Source organism: Pseudorca crassidens, chromosome 10 (genome assembly GCF_039906515.1).
Source record: "Pseudorca crassidens isolate mPseCra1 chromosome 10, mPseCra1.hap1, whole genome shotgun sequence".
Classification (NCBI taxonomy): Eukaryota; Metazoa; Chordata; class Mammalia; order Artiodactyla; family Delphinidae; genus Pseudorca; species Pseudorca crassidens.
The window spans coordinates 62,066,123-62,089,925 of NC_090305.1; the positions used below are offsets into that span (position 1 = coordinate 62,066,123).

The 23,803-nt window shown below is 38.1% G+C and overlaps 1 protein-coding gene across 4 annotated transcripts in view; it reads right to left on the reverse strand.

The window, feature by feature from the left end:
• The window catches only part of CTNNB1 (catenin beta 1), a 42,290-nt gene that overhangs the window by 15,772 nt on the left and 2,715 nt on the right, over positions 1-23,803 (reverse strand). Inside the window, exon 2 of one of the 4 annotated variants that reach the window (XM_067753985.1) lies at positions 8,657-8,833. The exons of the other annotated variants lie outside the window; for them this stretch is intronic. The gene's annotated coding sequence lies outside the window, so the exon portion shown is untranslated. The remainder of the gene's footprint in view (positions 1-8,656; positions 8,834-23,803) is intronic. 4 annotated transcript variants of the gene reach the window in all.

A 23,803-nucleotide genomic window follows, 5' to 3' on the forward strand; every position in this document is an offset into this window, starting at 1 on the left:
TTCCTCTTGGCAGAGCTTTCAGCCCAAGGGCTGGCTCTCCTCTACTACCCCCTGCCATACATTAAGGGCCTAGAGCTCCTAATTAACTAAGGCTTATCAAAGACTTAAGGAAAACCAGACTCCAGAGAAACAAAACTTTAAAATCGGGGTAAGGTGGGGAGGGAAACAGAATGTTTCACTTTATTGCCCTCATAAAAATTGGAGAGAATAAATAAAAAGTTCAATAGATAACTGAAATTGAGAAAAACTCCTAGAGGATAAAGGAGAAAGACACACAGAATACAAGAGAAGAAACAAGAGGATCAACTCAGGGGATCAAAGCTCCAACTTCAAAAAGAATTATAAGAAACAAAAATGAGGAAAAGCCCACTATGTACCAATCAAGATAAAGGGAGTATAATGATTAAAAAAAAAAAAAATGAAGTACTAAATGTTCCCAGATGCAAGTGACCACAACTATAGACTACATTTAGAATGCTGTGTGTCCTGACAGCTTTATCACCACCAAGTGGTGCTCTGACAAAGAAACAGGGTGCTGGGGGATCACCAACTTATCCAGTCTAATGAGGTAATGGATACATGCACACTTCCTTTTATTTTTCTCTTTTTGCTTAACATATACTCTTTTCCAATTATATATTTTGTAAAGAACACCTCAAAATTCATCTATTTCTGACTTAAACTCTATAAGGTTTAGAAAAATATATATCCATTACATATAATTTCAATCTAAGGAGAAAGTTCATCCTACACCGTACCTTATTCAAAGTATTACTATGAGTAATTTTTCCTTCAGCTTTTCTAACAAGACTACTTAAGCATGCTAGGTTTTTCTTTTTTCTTATGAAATTTTTCTAATATGCAGAAAAGTGGACACAACTTTATAATGCACACATCACCTATACTTAACAATTATTAATATTGTGCCATACTGATGCCTTCCTACAGAATGATTTTAAAGTAAATTACATACATAAATTACATACATTAGTACATTATGTGGCTATAAAAAGTAACGATATTTTCTTACATACCACAACATTATTATAAAAGATTAGCCTTAGAGCTAACTTCAAAATGATTGTTGGGGGGCTCTACTTCACCTTTTGTATTTTAAGTGGCCTTCAGTCAAAATCTACATGAGAAATCTTGACACAATATAGATATCACCCATCAACACAAAATTATCTTAATTACCTTGGATTTCAAAGTTTGAGTACTACTAACTAGAAGTAACTTTGCTATAAAACAGATTATAAAACCAGTTTATAATAGATTACTGGCTGTTCATGCTAACAATTAACTTTTCCAAGAATCTAGTAAGAAAGTGCACGAAAAACTTGATATACTCTCAGGAATCAGAAAAAAAGTTCTTACTAAAGTCTATTTTGTAAATCTAAAAGCACATACATATGCATTTTTATTAACTGTCACTACTAATACCTTGCCATTTAAAAACTTATAGTCTCCTCAAATCTTCCTGTCTCAGCACTTTTTATTCAACATTAACACTTTTAAGTCACAACTTACTCCAGTTTCCTTTCTGCTTTTACTCCTCAGCTGTGTGTGTGTGTGTGTGAGAGAGAGAGAGAGAGAAAGAGAGAAAGAGAAAGAGAGAGAGAGAGAGAGGGAGGGAGGGAGGGAGGGAGGGAGAGAGAGAGAGAGAGAGAGAGAGGGAGAGAGAGAGGGAGAGAGAGGGAGGGAGAGGGAGAGAGAGAGGGAGAGAGAGAGAGAGAGGGAGAGGGAGAGAGAGGGAGAGGGAGAGGGAGAGGGAGAGGGAGAGGGAGAGGGGGAGGGGGAGAGGGGGAGGGGAGAGGGGGGAGGGGAGGGGGAGGGGGGGAGGGGGAGGGAGAGGGGGAGGGAGAGGGGGAGGGAGAGGGGGAGGGGGAGGGGGAGGGGGAGGGGGAGGGAGAGGGAGAGGGAGAGGGAGAGAGGGAGAGGGAGAGAGGGGGAGAGAGAGAGAGGGAGAGAGGGGGAGAGAGACAGAGAGAGAGAGAGAGACAGAGAGAGAGACAGAGAGTGAGTCAGTCCATGTCCTGGGAGGGGTCTTCCCCAAACTGGGCAATAAAAAACAAACATTTAATGACACTTGCGCTCCTCTGAAACACCTAGATTGATACTCCTGGTATTATCTTTAAATATGTAGGTACAAAAATGGCCATTAGAAATCTGAACTGTCTGCGGCTAGGGAAAATTAGGATGTTCCTGATCATTTTCCTTCTTTCATTTTAGTGTCTCTTCTACCTCATCCATAAAATAATATATGCTTAGTATAAAATGGTATTTTCCTTTGGCATTCCCATAATAATGACATTGTTGTATTTGGTATTCTGTTAAATTTACTGTTAGGAGGGGCTTCCCTGGTGGCGCAGTAGTTGAGAGTCCGCCTGCCGAGGCAGGGGACACGGGTTCGTGCCCTGGTCCGGGAGGATCCCACATGCCGCGGAGCAGCTGGGCCCGTGAGCCATGGCCGCTGAGCCTGTGCGTCCGGAGCCTGTACTCCGCAACGGGAGAGGCCACAACAGTGAGAGGCCCGCGTACCGGGGGGAAAAAAAAAAAAATTTACTGTTAGGTGTTTTTTTTAAATATAAAAATATAAAAGCCAATTCCTTGTGTTGCAGACCCTTACCAAATATTATCTGTACTGTATCATAGGTCTATACTATAATTTAACCACACCTCCCATTCTTGAATATTTAGTTTGTCTTTCCTATTTAGTTTGCTATTCAAACAACACTGAAAAAACATCTTTGCATATAAATAGTTCTCTTAATTTCTTCCACCTCCCTTCCACCTAAGGACTGCTTCAATTACTGGGTTAAAGAATAAGAACGTTTAAGTTTTAAGGCTTTTGATATATAGCTCCAAAATACTGATGGAGCATAAATTGATACAGTTTTCAAAGAAGGCATTGTACTAGTGACCACCTTACCAAGGGCCTATCAAGCGTCAACTGTTATCTTGGACAATTTTTTTTTTTTCTTTTTTGGCTGCGCTGGGTCTTCGTTGCTGTGTGTGGGCTTTTCTCTAGTTGTGAGGAACGAGGGCTACTAGTCGTTGCAGCGTGCAGGCTTCTCATTGCGGTGGCTTCTCTTGCTGCAGAGCATGGGCTCTGGTGTGCAGGCTTCAGTAGCTGTGGCACACAGGCTCAGTAATTGTGGCTTGAGGGCTCTAGAGAGCAGGTTCAGTAGTTGTGGCGCATGGGCTTAGCTGCTCCACAGGATGTGGTATCTTCATGGACCAGGGCTTGAACCCGTGTCCCCTGCATTGGCAGGCGTACTCCCAACCACTGTGCCACCAGGGAAGCCCTCGGACAACTTTTAATAGCTATGTCCACCCATCTAATGTATATACCACCACCCCACCCTACAAGTTTTTCCAAATTCTGAGAAGACTGAATGCTTAATTTTTTCCCCTACTTGTAGCCGTTTGTCTTGCCAGATTTTTATGTCGTCCTTTTAACATTTTTATGCAGTACATGTATATGTCATGCATAAGAAGTCACTTGAATAATCGCTGATATAGTATATTTAAACCAACTACGTGTGTCTGAGAATATGATTTTACTATTTAAAATAATTCAATTATGGCAATATACTTTACATGTATGATGCATCCTTAGTCTCTCACTGATGAGTAACTGCACACAGCATCTCTGGTCAATAAACACAATCCTAAAATAGTTCTGATCCGTCAGGAAAAAAAAAATGTTTTAAGACAAATTTTCACTTTTTCCACTCTAAGAACAAATTACTACAAAAAGTAGAAACTGTTTTTCTCCAGCTTATACTAATATAAGCTACCAAAAAGACGGATCTTTTTCAATTTAATTTCTTTCTTTTAATTTTCCTTTTTTTTTTAACTAAAGTTGACTTAAAATATTGTGTTAATTTCAGGTGTACAGCTTCAGATTCTTTTCCATTATAAGTTATTACAAGATATTGTAACCTCCCTGTGCTATACAGTAAACCCTTGTTGTTTTTATCTGTTTTATATACAGTGGTATGTATCTGTTAATACCATACTCCTAACTGATCCCTCCCCCTCCCCTTTCCTCTTTGGTAACCCTTTTCCCCTTTGGTAACTATCTCTGTGAGTCTGTTTCTATTTTGTAAATAAGTTGATTTGTATCATTTTTTTAGATTCCACATATAAGTTATATCATATGATACCTGTCTTTCTCTAACTTACTTCACTTAGTATGATAAACTCTAGGTCCATCCATGGTGTGGCAAATGACATTATTTCATTCTTTTTTATGGTTGAGTAATATTCCTTTGCATGCATATATATATATATATATATACACACACACATATACACACGCACACACTGTGTATGTATGTGTGGTGTGTGTGTGGTGTGTGTGTGTGTGTGTGTATATATATATATATATATATACACACGAACACACACACACACCACACACACACCCCACATCTTCTTTACCCATTCATCTGCTGATGGACTGATGCACACTTAGGCTGCTTCCATGTCTTGGCTATTGTGAATAGTGCTGCTATGAACACTGGTGTGCATGTAAGATTGATATTTTAAAATACAGCTATTTCAAAATACATACAGAATAGCCTTTATCGACACAGGCACATTTTTATAATTTCCAAATATAATTTTATGCAAGTTGAAAAAAAACCCAACACTTCATATTGTTTATGTAGTAAAAGTACAAAGAATACACACCAGCTTCTTAATACTCAGGGGCAAAAGGCATAGTATGCAAAAGGATATTAAAGATGGCTTCAACTCTTTAGCTCTGTGTGTGTGTGTGTGTGTGTGTTTAATCAAACAAACAGCAAGGGCTTCCCTGGTGGTGCAGTGGTTGAGAGTCCGCCTGCCGATGCAGGGGACACAGGTTCGTGCCCCGGTCCGGGAAGATCCCACATGCCGCGGGGCGGCTGGGCCCATGAGCCATGGCCACTGAGCCTGTGCATCCGGAGCCTGTGCTCCGCAACGGGAGAGGCCACAACAGTGAGAGGCCCGCGTACCACAAAAAAAAAAAAAAAAAAAACAGCAAAATTACATCTGTTAATCTGGGTGGTGAGTACATGAGTGTTTATTACATTAATCTCTACACTCTGCATAGCAAAAATAGCTAAATAAAAATAAGAAAACAGCCATACATCAATATTTCAGATAAAATAATTTAAACTCCAAATATGATTTTAAAACACTTTTGTATGTTAATCTTTTGAAGTTCATTAAAATGGAGTTACCAAAAACAACATGAATATTTTATAGAAACTTTTGTTAAATCAGCCAAACCTTACACACTCAAGTCTCGAATATGAGAATAAAATAAGCATGTCCATCTCCTTGAAAAGGTAGCAGTCACAAAAGCTAAACAGCCTACATACAAGTCTATTTTAAAAGGCTAGGGGTTGTAGTTATGTGGGAGGATCTGTTTCCATTACATCTTGAAACTGAAAATTCTGTTTCTCAAAGTTCACAAAATGATGACTGGCTAAATACTTTTAAACTGAGGACACTCTTTTTTAACATTCTAGAGACACTTTTATACCCATTTTAAGTGGATTTTACAGTCTGATAAAGCTGCACAGAAAACACAGTTCAACCAAATTTTTAATGAAAGTTATTAAATTATATAAAAACTAGTTTCCTATATACATTTAGGACAGTCAGAAAAACATAATCACAAAGAGTTCACTCATAATTGCAACAATAAAAACAACAAAAAAGGTACATACAAAATTAAAGGAGAGCTGTCTTATCCTTGACTAGAATTTTTTTGTACTATATAAAGATGCCAGTTTTCTCTTAGTTTATAAATTCAATGTATTCCCAAGAAAATGCTCAGTTAGATTTCTTTAGGAGTGAAAATGATTCTTTTTTTTTTTGGCGTTACGCAGGCCTCACTGCTGTGGCCTCTTCCATTGCAGGGCACAGGCTCCGGACGCATAGGCTCAGCGGCCATGGCTCATGGGCCCAGCCGCTCCACGGCATGTGGGATGTGGGATCTTCCCGGACCGGGGCACGAACCCACGCCCCCTGCATCGGCAGGCGGACTCCCAACCACTGCGCCACCAGGAAAGCCCCTGAAAATGATTCTTAAATTCATTTGGAACGGAAGTGTGAAGATAATAGAAGAAAGACTAAAATAACGATAAGGGACCAATTCTATCAGATACTAAAATTCATTATAAAACAACAGCCAAAGCAATTAACAATTACATTATAGGGGGTAGGAATGGTTAAGAGACTATAGTAATCAGTAAGCACCCAGACTTAATGTAGCAATTTAATAAATGTAAACGGTGATATTTCAACTGGTGGGAGACAGCTGGATTCCTTGATTAATAGTATTAGGAGAAAGGGACTTTTCCTTATAAAATACCATTTTTTCATTCTTACTGTATTAAAATTAAACCTACATATGCCAAATATTTACAGGTTAAAAAAAAATACCAATGGGATAAAATATGGTCTATACAAGGGTGGTATATATGGAAATAAAACCATGGTAAGAAGCCCAACATAAGCATGACTTGGAACTCTGAAATCAAAAAGATAGGATAATTTGTGTGTGTGCATAAAACCTTAAAATCCCAAGCAAAAAACCACCATGTATAAAGTAATTTTTTAAATGACATATTGGACACCAGAAGCAAAATATGATTAAAGGCTAATATCCATAGTACACAAAGAACTGAGGAGAAAACAATAAGTACAGCAGAGAAAGGGCAGGAACCATCACTGAAGGAAAAATAGAAAGTAAGCAATAAACATATGCAAAAGGTTTAAACTCATTTATTTCTGCTTATCAGACTGGTAAGACTGAAAAGATAATACCGACTGCTGAGATGGATATAGTTAAACTAGCAGAAACTTTTTGGATGGTAAGTTGGCACTATCCATTAAATATAAGTGTAAACACTTTCACATAAAAATTCCAATTTTATAATAGAAATGTACTCTGCAGAATATTCACAGACAGAAGCATGCCAAGGGGCTGCACAGTGACGCATTCAGAGAAAAAGCTGGAAATTACCCAAATGCTCATCAACAAGGAGTGAATAAAAAATAATGTGTCCATTGAACGGAATGTATATTCATCTCTTCAACAAATATTTAAGTATCTTTTACGTTACTAGCATTGCAGGAACAGTGAATAAGAGAGAGTCAAGGTCATACGTCTAGGAAAGCCTGCATTCTACTATTAGAGAGTTAAGCAATAAAAACAAGATAATTTGAAGAGTGAGAACTGCCGTGAAGAAAATAAACAAGGTAAGAATAGAGTGACTTAGTTGGGGAGGAGGGCTACACTATGTAAGAGTGAGTGATGAGGATGGAAGCGACAGGAGCACAGAAGGAGGAGCTAGCCAAGTGAAGATGGGGCAGAACACTCCATGCAGAAAACCAATGCAAAGGAAGGAAAGACCTGTAGGGAAACAGTACTGAAAGGTCACCAGTATAACTAGAAATCAGAGAACCATGAAAAGAGGTAGGGAGCAGATGGATAAGGGTACATACTGGGAAGCCACTGGAATAACTAACACCTGTGATTTAGGATTTTTAAAGTTCACTCTAGTGTCTATATGGAAAAAAAAGACCACGAGGGTCAAAAGCAAAGCAGGGACAAGAGTTAGGAGACTACTGTAAATCATCCACGTTGAGAGGGTTAGAGAATTACTATGAAGCCGTTAAAAGTTAAAAAGAATACATAGAAAAAATTCAACATATATCTAATATGCAAGGCATTGCATACTTTTTAATAGACATTTTTGCATGCATTTGCAAAGAAAATGTATAGAAATAATACATCGGTATTAGAAATGGTATTTGCCCAAGAAAATATCTATCATTTAGCCCACTCTATGTTAGCCAGTGATATACAGCATTAAGTAAATGTTTCTAAACATAAAAGCTAAGTGGCCTATAAAATGGACTTTCTGCAAAAGAAATGTGGAAACTACTCAGCCAACCATTAGCACCTCAAGGCACAAAGAAATTGCTTAAAAAAGAGACATTCTTAGGAAAAATAACCAATGTTTTCTAAAAGCAAAGAAATCAAACTTACTGTAGGTTTTTAAAATATTTAGGCAAATGTCATTTTATTATATCAATAAATTTCTATTTTTAGTAATTTAATCTAACAGATTTTTCATTCAGTTCTTATTCTACTAAAGCGGCGATATTCTAAAAATCAACTGCATCACAAAGTAATGGAATCTTCCCAAGCAACCTCATAAAGTAGATAACATTCCCCCAAATCATCAGATGAAAAAAATGACTAGCAGCAGTTAATATGAGCAGAGCTATTAAACTGCTCTGTTAAAACTCATATCCAGGTCTGTTTAGCTCAGTCACATGCCCTTTCAATCAAATCATTTATCCCATCCCCACCCCAAAGTTACACACTATTAGTATTTAACAATCACTGTTGCAGTTAAGTGCAAGAGAAGGATTAGCAACTTTTAGATAAAAGTATCATAAGTAATACTAAAGAACTACATTCTTTAAACAGTAACCACAGCAAAAAAAAAAATTTTAAAATATTTCTAAGATTTGAATCAGTACATACTCCATATTTTGACTCTGTGCCTAGCAAAAATGCTGACAAGAAAATGCAGGATTTTCAAACATGAGTACATTATGCCAAAGAAATGGAAGATTTTACTTCAAGGAAGTTTCTAGATGTTACTCTCTAAATTCAGGCTACAGGCAGAATTAATGGAAGGGAATCAAAGACTTCCAGAAGCAATTTAAATGCATTGCTTTTTATCCCATAACAATAACCTTCCTCTTCTCCACTTGTTATAAGAGTTCCCCTTCCCCACCATACCAGCACACTGATCTTTAAAAAAAAAAAAAAGAAAAAGCAAGCTCAATATGTGAACTCTGAGAAGTCTTGGGGCTGTACCTTTAGCTCCTCACTGCTTCCAAAGTGCTTAGCACACATTAAGCTCTTAAATACTTGATGGACTGAATGTGCTAAAAACAAGAAAAATGTTCTAAAAGTAGGCAGAACAACTAAAATGTAATATAGAGGCTTAGAAAGCCAACAATTATATATACCTGAGACTTCTTAAATGCCTTTACGAACACGAAAGATTCATTTGTGAACACCGTATATCATCTAGAACAGAAGTCAGCAAACGTTTCCTGTTAAAGGCCAGACAGTAAATATTACAGGGTTTTGCAGGCCTTAAGCTCTCTGTAGCAACTATTCAACTCTGCTATTGTAGTGAGAGAGCAACCACAGACAATATGCACACTAATGAGCATGGCTAGGTTCCAATAAAACTTTATTCATGGGGCTTCCCTGGTGGCACAGTGATTGAGAGTCCGCCTGCCGATGCAGGGGGCGCGGGTTCATGCCCCGGTCCGGGAAGATCCCACATGCCGCCGAGCGGCTGGGACCGTAAGCCATGGCCACTGAGCCTGCGCGTCCAGAGCCTGTGCTCCGCAATGGGAGAGGCCACAACAGCCAGAGGCCCACGTACCGCAAAAAACAAACAAACAAAAAAAAACTTTATTCATGGAAAGTGCAAATTTGAATTTTGTAAATTTCACGTGTCATGAGATATTATCTGTCTTTTGATTTTTATCAGCCATTAAAAAGTATAAAAATCATTCTTAGTTCTCAGGCCATACAAAAACAGGTGGTAGGCAGCAGTTGGCCAACCCTTCATCTATTTATTACTTTCACTAAGTACAAACGAAAGGCAAGTGAGTTTACATTTTAATTAAGTACATTAAACCTAAATGTGAAGATCAACAACAGAAAGGGTTTTTAAGTGGGCTACTAGGTTACTAAGAGAAGTCACTCACCTTTTTCCCAGGAGTATCTTCAAAAGCAGGCTGTGTGAAAAAAATGAAACTGGACCAAATGACATATGAAAGCCACATCAAGTCCATTTGTTTGGGAAAAACATATCAGGCCATTAAGATCAGGTATATGCCAAACTAGAACATGGCTTCAATATGCCTTTTTCTTCCCCCCATAAAAAATGTTAGCCACTGTTGTTGTTATTAATTAATGATCATTATTAATATCACTTAGACCCGCACGTTTGGCCAATGGAGACAGTGTCTACAGAGGATGTTATGATGACACAGAAATTATGAGTTACCTAGAATTATTTTTTAACTCTCTAGAAACAATTTCTAGTGTTACTGTCATAGAGAGAATGATTTTTCATCTACTTTTCCCCCAATAGTGTATATATATATTTTTTTTCTGATTATAAGTTAATAAATACCTTTATACAGAGGAATATGAAGAATATTACTGTCTTAATAATTCCAACTTTCTCTCTATGCATTTTAGTCTAATTTTTCAACAGTTACACACCTGGTACTTTCAGAAAGTGCTCAATGAACACTTTTGAAGATATATACACGGCTGACCGTTGAACAACACGACAGGGGTTTAGGGGCACTAGCCCCCACATGGTAGAAAATCTGCATACTGCTATCTCTGCCTCAGATACAAAGGAACTGATAAATGACTCGCCCAAGGATGGGACAGAATCAAAACTCAAACCCTCGTTTTTTTCTTCCACATACTGCGATCTCTAATCCAACAGAAACTTTTCCTCACACTTAAAGATTTGTAAAATCAAAATACAGGCACTATATTTATTGGTGGAAAAAAGTGTTTAAGTTGATGTATGCAGTTCAAACCTGTGTTCTTCAAGAGTCAACTGTACGGGGCTTCCCTGGTGGCACAGTGGCTGAGAGTCCACCTGCCGATGCAGGGGACACGGGTTTGTGCCCCGGTCCGGGAAGATCCCACATGCCGCGGAGCGGCTGGCCCCGTGAGCCATGGCCGCTGAGCCTGCGTGTCCAGAGCCTGTGCTCCGCAACGGGAGAGGCCACAGCAGTGAGAGGCCCGCGTACCGCAAAAAAAAAAAAAAAGAAAAAAGTCTACTGTACTACATATCTTCATACCAAATGTGTTTTCTAAAGCATTTTAACTAAACAATGTATCACAGAGATATCAACGGATGTAGATATAATACCAAATTCTGTAAAACTGTACAGATTATCAAAGAATTTAAATTTCTTATAGCAAACTGACTTTGATACAAATACTGTTACTTCTGCTATTTATATATCATTTGATATATTTTTGCTACTTCTCTTTCACCTTTTGAATCTTTGTTTTAATTGTTTTAAATGTGCCTCATACATTGAATATCATGTTGGGTGTTATCTTTTTTAACCCAGTTGGAGAGTCTTTTTTTTAAACATGTTTGTTCATTTATAGCTGTTATAAATTATATGCTGGTCTTGTTCCTCTTGTCTTACTTTTGTCTGCAAATCCTAACATCTGGGTTATTTCAGCATTTTTTTTCTCTTGACTTTGGGCGACTTTTTCTTATCACATGTCTAGTAATTATTGATTGTATATTGCATACATTATAGATTGTGTATTAGATATATTGTGGAGACTCTGGTTTCTGGAGTCTTCTAAAGACTGTTGAGTTTTCTTCTTTAAGGCAGTTAAATCACCTTAATTTTACGGAGCTTGGTTTTACACTTTCTTAGGAGGAATCTATTTCAGATTTTACCCTTAGATTTAGGGTAAATTACCTTAATCCTGGGAAACGTCTTTACTCCTAAGGTGTGACCCTTCTCTGGTTTCAAATGAAAAGCATGAGGTGTTTACCAAGACCCCCTAACTTGGCAGGACCAAGCTCCAAACTCTTCTTCACTGTGAAGGTGGAAGCTGAAATCTCTGCTCATGTTTCTCAGTGTTCCGTGTATTGCTTTAAAATGAGTTCCTTGCAGCTGCCACCCCCCACCCCTCGACACACACACACACACACACACACACACACACACACACACACACACACACACACACACACACACACACACACTTCTGGGGTAGGCCGAGGATCTGAAGGGAGTTATGTACAGATTCTGAAGCTCCCCTCTGGGACTCCCTCCACTGTGAATCTACCTACCCCCCAACTCAACTTCCAGCCATCCTGGCAACCCTGAGCTCCATCGTCTGATACTTCATGAGTTCTAGTCGTACTGCACCAGAAACACTGGTGATTGTTCTCATTAGAGAAGCCTTAGAAATACAGATGTCACCCAGTGAGTGTATTTCCCTTCTTTCATGGGTCACATCTCCTCAAACTTCTTTTGCAGCTCTCTTGGTACCTTCCAACAGTTATTTTTATTTTTTTTCCAGAGTTTATAATTTTTTCTTCCAGTTTTACTGACATATAACGGACATACATACCGTATAAGATATACAGCATGATTTGATTTACATACATCATGAAGCAATTATCACAGTATATTTAGCAAACACCCATCATCTCATATATAGATACAAAATTAATAGAAAAAAATTGTTTCTGGTGATGAGAACTTAGGATTTACTCTCTTAACAGCTTCCATATATAACATAAAGCAATGTTAATTACCATGTTGTACATTACATCCCTAGTACTTATCTATCTTATAATTGGAAGTCTGTACCTTTTGACTGCCTTCATCCAATTTCCCCCTTTAAAATTGTGTTTTACTAAAAAGATCTCCAAGCTTGCTTGTAGAGCCCTTTAAACTGGCAAACAGATCCTTCCAAAGGCTCTAACCTGGAACTTTAAAAAACACAGGTTACCAGGTTCCATCCCCACGATTTTCTATCAGTAGGGCTGGGATAGAACCTTGGCACTGTATTATTTTTTTAAGTGCCATACATGTTGCTGATGCTGCTACCCTCAGAGCAAAGGGCTACAGCTGTAGACAAACTATATGACTCAACTCTATATATAACATTAGTCAGTAACCCAAGCTAAAAAACCCAAAACATAAACCTGACTCCACAGAGTAACCCTAACATCAGCTCCTTGCGAAGCATCTATTCATTAAGACAGCACATATTCTAACTTAATCTTTAGCAACCTTCTGACCCACACGACGCATATCAAGTTTACGGCACTCTCCCAAGCAGAAGGACATCTTGCTGCTTTTGACAGCCTTACCATAGCAGTAGGTCTCCTAATTATGAGGCTCTCTTAAATTTAGGAAGAGTAGTAGAATATTATAGAAAGTAGGGTAAGCTAGGAAACTTTTATTTTCAAAATGTGACTCCATTACCTCAAAACAAAGAACTTCAAGGAACTCTAAATCTCTGTTCTATTGTGAGTCCAAAAATACACCAATAAATAAGTCATAACCTGGAGCTATATAAGAATGCCCAATTGGTATATTATCTTCTCAGTTTACCAAATTGTGATTTAATCAAGAGATTTTCTGTTCCACAAGAAACCTCTCCCACAATTCTTTCATTTATTCCATAGTTCCAGGATATAGCAATACCAATAGCATAAATGCAATGTAAAGATTTCATATATTCAAATTTTGTTATGCAACTGCTACATACCAAGAAGAGCAATAGATTCTGGGGACACAGTGGTGATATAAAATAGATGTGGTCTTTGCATTCTTGATAGACAGACAACAACTGAATAAACAATTACGAAGAGTGATAAGTGTATAACTAAGTAACAAGTGGGAGAATGGAGTGGAAATGATACTAGGACAAGTGCAAGGCCCTACTCAGAGTGGCCACAGGCTTCTGTGGTAACCTTCAAGGGTACCTTTAAGCTGTGAGGATAACTTTCAAGCTGAAACCTGAAGAAAGATGCAGAAGAGCCAGCATGTAAGGAGCAGAGCAGGAACATTCCAGAAACAAGAAAACATGTGCAGAAGCCCACAATCATCAGGACCCCATCATCTTTTAAGACCACGGTGGTTCGATTAAAGTGGGAAAGTGTGATTAAAATGAGATGAGACTGAAAATAGCCACATCATGTAGGGCTCTACAGCCTTTGTTAAAAAATGTATTTTTTACTCTAAGTGCCACTGGAAGTCCATAAAAGGTTACAAGCAGGTGAATAACAAGATCATATTTGAGTCTTTCAAAACTGGCTTTGGCTATAATGAAAAAAAACTGAAAGGGGAACAGAAAAAAGGGAAACCAGTAAAGCAACTATAGCAATGTCCACGTAACAGACGGTGGTGGCTTAGGCTAGGGTAACAGCACTAGGAACAAAAAGTAGCTAGCTTAGAGAAATACTTTGGAGATAGAAAAGAGTCTCTGGTTGATGAACTGATTGCAGTAGATGAGAGAAATTAATGTAGATGAGAGGAATTAAAGATGACTACTAGGTGTTTGGCTTGAGCAATTAGGTTGTGATACTTACTGAGTTTGGTGCAATGTAAGAAAGGAGAACGTTTCTAGAACTGCGCTGTCCAATACAGTAGCCGTTAGTCACACATGACTATTTACATTTAAATTTTATTAAAATTTAGCTCATCAGTGACATTCCAAGTGCTCAAGAGCCACATGTAGCTCGTGGCGACCGTATCAGACCACACATATGTAGAACACTTCCACCATCACAGAAAGTTCTACTGGACACTGCGGTTCCAGAGGGAAGTTAAAAAAAAAAAAAAATGCACCAAATGCTGAGTGATCCAGCAAGACTAAAGGTAAAAAGTATCTCTTTGACTGGTCAGCATGGAGGTCCAACAGTGAGTTCAGCAAGAGCACATTCACTGAAATAATGAAAGCAGAACACACACTGGAATAGGAGATGAAAAATGAAGACCATATCCATAGGATATCTCTTTCAGACTATGAAAGGGAGCAGAGAAATTAAAGGGGCATTAGCTGGAAAAAAACAAAGGTCGTCCAATTCCAGAATATTCACCCATTCAACAAGTATTTATTAGCACCTACAACTTCCAGATGCTGTTCTGAGTACCAGGCATACAAATCAGAAAAAGACAGTGATGGGGGAAAGAACAAGCGAGTAAACAAATGTTACTTCAGAGTATGATTAAGTGCCACAAACTAAATAAAAGAATATAATAAAGTGAAAATGAGTGAAGAGGGAAGAACTCAATCTGACATGAGCCATAAATGACAGGAAGGAACCACCTCTGCAAAGATGGAATATATTTGTATGCTATTGGGAAAGATCCAAAATGAGGTGAAAAGATTTAAAAGTCATTCACTCCACACATATTCACTGATCATCTAGTTATGTACTATTATTCTAGGTACTGGGAAGAAAACAGTAAGGAAATAGACAATAATCCCTGTCTTCCTAGAGCTTATGTTCTAGGAGGCTAAGAAAAAGGGGGTAAAAAGGTAAAATATCTATCATGTTAGACAGTGATGAGGCCTAAGGAAAAACATAAAGCGAGATAGGAGATAGGAAGTTGGGGAAGAACTGCACTTTTACTGAGTTTGCAGAGCCTATTGTTTCTAACTCCAAAGCATTCCTCCAATCTAGCTACTCTGTGCCTACTGCTACTACCCTAACCTAAGCCACCACCATCTGTCACCTGGATGATTGCCGTAGTTATTTTACTGGTTTCCTCTCTTTCTTTCTTATCTCCTTTCAGTTTTATTTCTATGAAGAGTAAGAGGAGGAAAGGAGTAGGTGATAAAGAGAGTAGTCCAAACACATAGGAGTTAGTGCTTTTACAGAATGAGACGGTTAAGCCCCTGGAGGTTTTCAAACAGAGAAGTTATATGATCTATTGCTTTAAAAGGATTATTCTGGCCACTGTGTTGAGAATACGTTTAAGGGGAACAAAGGTGTAAGCAGGAAGACCAGTTAGAAGACCTGTGCAGTAATCCAGGCAAAAGATTAGGACAGCAAGGCTATGAAATGGCATGGTAAGAAATGCCTAGATTTTGGACATATTTTAGAAGGAGAGCAGACACAATTCTCAGACAGGGTTTGGATATGGGGTGCGATAAAGACAGTCAAGAACAGCAAGGTTTTAAGTGTGAGTAACTGGAAAGACAGAGTTCCATTTAGGACAGACTAAGAGAAGCAGCTTTAAGAGAAATTGGGAGCTCAGTTTTAGATATTACATTTGAGAATGCTTCTGAGACATCCAAAATGTTGGGGGAAAAGTTGGCTATCAGGATCTATAGTTCAGGGGAGAAATCCAGGCTAGGGATATAAATCTGGAAGCCATGAGCAAATAGATTAAATACCATGTTTAAAGCTATGAGACTGGAGTGTATTTACACAATGAAAAAGGAGAGGTCCAAGGACTAAATTTTCAGCCACTACAACATAGAGGTCAGAGATGACAGAAAAAGCAAGGAAGACTAAGGAGGAACCACCAGTGAGGTAGAAATAAAACCTGCTAGCAGATGCGGTGGCCTAGAAGCCAAGGGAAACTTGTGTCTCAAGCAACTGTACCAAATGCTACTGAGAGGTTAAGTGAGATGAGGACTAGAGATTTATAAAATGGTGGTCACTGGTAGGGGCTGAAAAGAAAAGGGGAGAGAGTGTATCCAAGCAATTGTTTCAAAGTGTCTTGTTCGAAAAAGAAGCAGACTGGGTGGATGAAAGGGGAAACAGGAAGAAAAGATTTTTTTGTTTTAAATGGGACAAATAATATCATGTCTGTATGCTCATAGAAGGAAAAACCAATGATGCAAGAGAAGGAGAATGACAGGGTCGTATTCTTGAGATCAAGAGGGAACGGGATCTAGTATAGAAATGAGCTGGTTGTCCTTATCTCTGAACACTACAGTTTGTCCATGATGACAGAGGAGAAGGTAAAGGGCACAGTCACAGATGTGGAAGCATACAGGAATTCTTCCAATTATTCAATATGCTTTGTGAAATAGAAAGCAAGGGAAATAGATGAAAGCAAGGATGGGGGAGTGGGTTTGGGGAGGTTTGAGGAGAGAGGAAAAAGATACAGTCATAAAGAGGGGTGAACTAAGAGACCAAGGACCACTGGACATGAAATCAGAGAGGGACAAGGTTGTTGAGAGTGTATATAAGGAAGTGATTATGATTCAACATGAAATTTCAGTTGGGTAGAAGTGAGGGTGAGGGATACTGAAAAGCTTAGAAAGACAGTGTAAGTTTCAGTGGGGCTGAAAGGCTGTTTGAATTGAAGTACTGGGGTGGCTGAATCAGATGGAAAAATAAGATCACTGGAGGAGAGGACATCAAGGAACTAAGAGGTCAGAACAGCGGAAGCATCCTCTACATCAGTGTTACTCAAAGTACCAGACCACGACACCCTAAGGAGCTTGTGCCAGATTATATAAACCAACATACTGCTTCCTTCATCAAAAAAGTTTTGGTACCAAAAAAAGCCAGCTGAACTAAACACTGAACTTAGCAACACAGGTGAGTTACATTTTGGCACAAACTCCTTACTGCAATTCATACTGGTAACAAACAGTTCACAGACCAGGTGACATTTTGAGCAGCACTGCTCCACATGGATATTGATATCACCAAGAACCAAGAATTATGACAGAAATAAAGACGACAGTGAGCCAGGAGATAATGGTATTCAAGGAAGTAGGGGAATGACCCAGGAAAGTTGGGAGATGACTGAAATGAGGAGGGGTAGTGGGTGGTATAATTTGATGGCATGAGAGTCAAAGCTTAAAGTTTTGGAAAAGAATGGTCAAGAAGTGATAATGAGGAACAAAGAAGACATCTACTCTACCTCTTCATACACCAATAAAAGGTGTGCAAGAAGAGGAAACATCTACCACTTCAGAGAGTTTCAAAGTCAGCAGCATTATCAGCGGAGAGGCTAGGTTACAGCTGGAGCAAGAAAGAGAAGGAAACATTCCCAGAACAGATAGACAATAAAAAGGATTTGCTAAGGACTAAGAGTTCCAGAAGGCACAATGAATGGACTTCAGGAGATGATAATATGTGGGAGATGGAGACCAAAAACAGCAATGGGATTCAAATGTGGAGGGATACGGGTAATACATACAGAAGAGTGAGGCATAACTAAAGAAACAAAGTCCTACATAAGGCATGTGTTAGGACTGACCTCTGACCAGAATATAATGCTTACTCCTTTATAAAGATGGACCCTCCATCCATGCAGATTGATGATAAGAAGGTGAAGGAGTTCCTACTTATTTAGCTTCTGATGGGGAAAAGGGGACTAGTATGACGAGCAAAGAGATGGTTAAACAGTCTTCTGTCTTAGCACTTTCTAGAGAAATGTAATACGATCTGGGGTGTAACGGCAATAAGGAGAAACCTAAGGCTCTTTGGCATATAGTCAGGGCATTCTTCAAGCATGATTCAAGAATGTAAGTATTCTTACAAAAAAGATCCAGTTTTAGTATTTTAACTATCATTACTTTGTCTTATGAGTGACTCCCAGATTTCTAATCTGTTAAACTTTCTAGCCTCTTTTCATTCTATGGGGAACAGACTGGCTGGCACTCTGACTCGGACCTAGGAAAAATGACAGCAGAATTAAGGCAGGAAACGGTGACCTATAGAGGACAACTATCAGATATGAGTTTCACCTTGTAAATGGATCACAGAGGACATTCATAAGTACAAGTTACAACGATATAAACCTCACTCATATCTCATATGGCTTTTCCAAGAGAAGATATCAAATTAAAAAAAAATAAAATAATTTAAAAACTAAACAAACTTTAGGTAAAACAACTTTAAGCAAAGTACCAGAAAGACTAATAAGAATCTATCTAAAGAGTACCATGTCAGCATACTATGTTTCCTATATAACATTTATGTAGTGTCTACTTTTGTATCTAAATGAACTGTTGGGTATAAAGTAATGTTTGACATTGCTACATTCTTTCAGTTGCTCAGGAAAGATTTGAAGTGTCTACCTCAGCACTTTCTACACAATAGAATGGAACTCCACTTAGAAACCTCCATAGTTAGTTGGATTGAAAAATATTTCCAAGAAACCCTTGTTCCTCCCTTACACATGGGTCATTCACCTGATATACAGAAGACTTCAAAGACAGACTCACTCCCTACACCCTTACCCCCAAACCACTTAATTATACTATAAAGTAGGGGGGCAGCTTTTACAACCCCCTCCCTGAGAAGCAAATTACAATCATTAAGATCATCTTCAAAATGCATTCCCGAGAAAGTCTGCAGTAAATCTAACTTCTCACAATTTTATATGGATAATGTACAATAGTGTGTGTACATAAATATCACAATTATTTCAGCTATCATAAAACCCTGTTAATAAAAGAAACTTATTAACTAACCCTTTAACATGTGCACATCTTTTCGTTCCAAGTCAGATCAGCTACCAGCATTTAAGATAAGATTTATCACAGCTATCCTTTGTATGCCATGAGGACTGATGAACTTCAAAGAACTGAAACAGGTTAAAAATATCTCCCTCACCCCCAATTTTTTAACTAATTGTTTAACACACCTGTTACATCAGTTAAAAGGAAAATATCAGTCCAGCAACATGTAAGTTATGAAATCACAAGTAAAACCATGGGAATATTAGTGAAGAAATTAATAGATGGAAAGAAACGGGAGCAAAATGGCACTGCATGAAGCAGTTTCAAACCAGCATCATCCAGCTATTCATACTTTTCAAACTGTTTTTTTGGGGGGGGGTTGCGGGGGAGGCCTTTTCAACAAGTTCAAAAGAAATCAGGGGCAGGAAATTTCTGGACTATTACAAGAGAAACTTTACAGTGGCTCTGTAAAGTTATATGGGGATTGCGGAACAGGCCAAGGGATGAACACCTTGGGATGAATGTTTTGTGAAAAGTCCACTGATCAGTTTGGCTTGCATTCTATACCATATCATATAAAAACAATTGCAGTCTACAGCACTATTTTCAGATTTTTTTTAAAACCAATGTTGGCCTATGTTTTGCGTTTTCAGCCCAGACATAGTCTGCCATTTAAACATGTAGTCAGAAAACTAAATACCTAACTTTCCAAACTCTGGAAATGAAAAACCTTGCCCTAGCAGCAAAAGATTTAACCAATATCTACTTAATTGCCTGCATAAATTTATTCTGACCAAATAGCAGTAAGCCATTAATTTAAATAAAACTAATATTCAATTAATTTTTCATTACCTAAACTTTGCTTTTCAGTTTTAAATCTAGTCTGACAATAGTTTATCACAGAAATGCAGACTTTGGCTGAAAACCAGGACATGAGTTAACGCCATCAATAAAATTTCAGGCTGACATGATTGTGTACACACAGCCAGAATTTGCCCAGCATTTTAGGTACCTTCAAATATTAAGTTTTGAGACCTCATTTAAGAAAACATTTTAAAAAACTATACTTAAGATGATCAAGTAATAAACACGTTATTTCTCCTCCTTTTCCTTGACCCAACCCATCTTAATTCCTAAACTTATAAGTGTACGTTTCCCAGATTTCACAAACTTAGTAATATGAACCTGTTTTAAGTTCCTAATCTATAATCAATTGATACAAGGCATTTTTCAAGTGCCACATATGAACCTAATAGTTTAACAAATCTTACTTCCTAAGTTATACATATATATACTTATGTATACATAGATACAGATGCATACACACCCGGAGAATCGTATTACCTTCAATCATTTAGTAGAATCATCATTATAAAAAAACTATACTCTAAATGGACTACTGCAGATGTCACAAACTGGCAGATCCTGCCAACAGGTGTATTTAATTTGTGTTACAGTGTCTCAAAACACGAATTTCATTCACCAATGTGTGCAAATCATGGGATGCACATTAATCCAGATTTCCTGCTTCTCTTAGGGGAAAAAAAATTCAGATGATGCGGAAACATGAACTACTTTCCCACACAATGGCTGGAGCTGAAGACTGGCTTAGATAGGACATGTGTTCCCCAATTTGTCGTAGTTCACAGGGTCCCAGTTAGTCCATACCTGCCTGGCCCTGGAGACACTGAGTAGTTATTCCCACTGTGATGCAACATCAATCCTATATGGTTTGTGACAGCAATCTTACTTTAGTCACTTATCTTGAATGTCAAATTGTTGCATGCTATATAAATGAAGACAAGCAGCCTATTTCAAGAGATAAATTAGGTCCTCAACAGGCAGAATTTTTTTTTTTAAGTAAGATGTACATAGTTTTCAGGAGAACTTTCAAATCTACTCTCATCTCATAAAAATCTTGGAAAACTGGAATAGAAGCTATTTGACCTACAGACAGTAAATGATGCAAATACTAGTTATGGACTTAGACATTACTTATTCCACACATGATGCTTTATGAGGGATCACAACCCATTCTGAAATAACCATTTATATAAAACAGCTGAGGCAATCTTGCCTCATGTTTTTAAAAAGGTATAACAGGGACTTCCCTGGTGGCGCAGTGGTTAAGAATCCGCCTGCTAATGCAGGGGACACAGGTTCAAGCCCTGTTCCAGGAAGATCCCACATGCCGCAGAGCAACTAAGCCCGTGTGCCACAACTACTGAGCCTGCGCTCTAGGGCCCGTGAGCCACAACTACTGAGCCCGCGAGCCAAAACTACTGAGCCCGCACGCCTAGAACCCATGCTCTGCAACAAGAGAAGCCACCACAATGAGAAGCCCGCGCACCCAAAGAAGAGTAGACCCCGCTCGCCACAACTAGAGAAAGCCCACACGCAGAAATGAAGACCCAACAAAGCCAAAAATAAATAAGTTAAATAATTTTTTGAAATCTATTAAAAAAAGTATAACAATACATTTCTTAAATAGTCAAAAATCATTATCAATGTTTCCACAAAAATATACTAAATTCCAAGAGCAAAATAGAGCAGTAAGTGATAATAGTCATTTTCCCTCCCTACTCAATCAACTTTTAAATTTCATTTCAAGCACCTATTTATGGAAAATATACAAAGTTAAAATTTTTTTTCTAAACTGAGAATTTTCCATAAAATGACCATTTGACTTCTAAAAGCTATTTTTTTTTTTAATGTTTGCTTTTATTTATTTTTGGCTCACTGGGTCTTCGTTGCTGCGCGCAGGCTTTCTCTATTTGCAGCGAGCGGGGGCTACTCTTAATTGCAGTGCACGGGTTTCTCAATGCGGTGGCTTCTCTTGCTGCAGAGCATGGGTTCTAGGGCATGCAGGCTCAGTAGTTGTGGCTCGCGGGCTCTAGAGCGCAGGCTCACTAGTTGTGGCATACGGCCTTAACTGTTCTGCGGCATGTGGGATCTTCCTGGACCAGGGCTTGAACCCGTGTCCCCTGCATCAGCAGGCGGATTCTTAACCACTGTGCCACCATGGAAGTCCCTAAAAGCTATTTTTAAATGGGCTTTCTTCCTGTTACTAATCAGAATCTGATTTAAAACAAGTATTTTCATAAAATAATGATACTAATAGAAACAGCAAGAACTTTTAACATAGGAGTGTGGAGAAAGGTTTTTACTGAAAATTTTAAAGGTCAAAATACTGGTATTGTGCATCACAGCACTTTACAAATGTATATGCTACACAAATGCCTATAGTCACTAGGCATTGTGCTCTTGAGTTCACGTAAGTTGACTCAACTAGCTTTGTTGATATCCAGTTCTTAACACAGACATAATATTCCTTGAAAATAAAACCAAGTTGAAGACTTACTCATGTTCTACTGTATAAGAGATTTTAGACAAATTGACAATTCACTTCTTTGTTAACTTCTGAGAATTTTAGTTTCTGTAATTCATTAATATGGCTAGACATGAGGATCATTTACCCCAAAATTATACTGAGTTTTTGGTTTATAATTATGATATATTTAAGCAGAACTTCCTATTTTAAGTAACAAATAAAATTTAACCCCAAACTTAACTTTGACCTTTCTCCTGCAAATAATGGTTGAGATGACATGTTCTCAAGACAATCTTTTAATTGGCAGTAATAATATAAATAAGCTATTCTAGAATTCAAAAGGTTCCTTGACTGATGCTTTCCCATCAAAACCGTTTGTAAATATATTCCACGCAAACTTGATGGGGAAAAAAATACCACTGGCATTATATCCACTGGAGGGCACTCAATGTGACCGCAGCATGCAATAACATGCCCTAACTCTATTCTCACTCAACTGCATCAAGTTTGAGGGAGACTTTGGGGATAGGGAATCTCTCTTAAAAGAAGAGATGCCCACAATTAACAAACTTACAAAGATAGTTAAACTCTAAAAAGGGTTCCTAATGTGATTGACTTTGTCTATTAAGAGCTGCTTTTTCCTTAGGAAGAAAGCAGATTAAATACATACTTCAAGGATACAGGCAGGGTTCAGGACTCAACAGAAGTATCTAGATTTCAAACCTGGTCAAGCTCAGACTTGCGTAAAACACAAAAACAGCATTCTTAAGTAAACAGAGGAAATAAAGAACTTTCTCCAGAGTTTAAGTGATGAAAAACTACACAAGTTAACTCCTACTCATTTGCAAGCAATACAAATCATATATTTTCCTTTCATGAAACTTAAGTACTTATTTTAGCCTATTACTCTATCACACCACAATTAGAAAAGTATTACATAAACAATAGTCTGTTAAAGAATGAGAACTGATTCTGCAACTCAGTATCCTCTCAATGAGGGAACAAGAGGCAACAGCTACATGCTCTGGACTAATCAGCAAACAGTAGCTCCTAGTCTATGTTTTACTATTTACTTTTATGGTATAAAAATGTTTTTAGTCAAGGTGTTTCAACTAAAGATACCATATTCGCAACAAAGAGAGAGCTACAAGAATACAACTAAGTTAACACAACTAATGTTTTCACAACCAATGTCACAAGTCAACATGTAGCACGAAAGAGTTGCCAATACTTTTTATTAGAAGTTTGTCCTGCTCTAAATGCATTCATCCCTTCTGCCCTGGGTTGGCAATCAAGCACGCTTCCAACCAAGCTCAAAGTACAAACTTAAAATTTACCACTCCTCCTCTACAATTATTATCAGCAACTAGTAAACCATAAAAGAGAAATAAAAGCTTATTATAACTGGACAGATG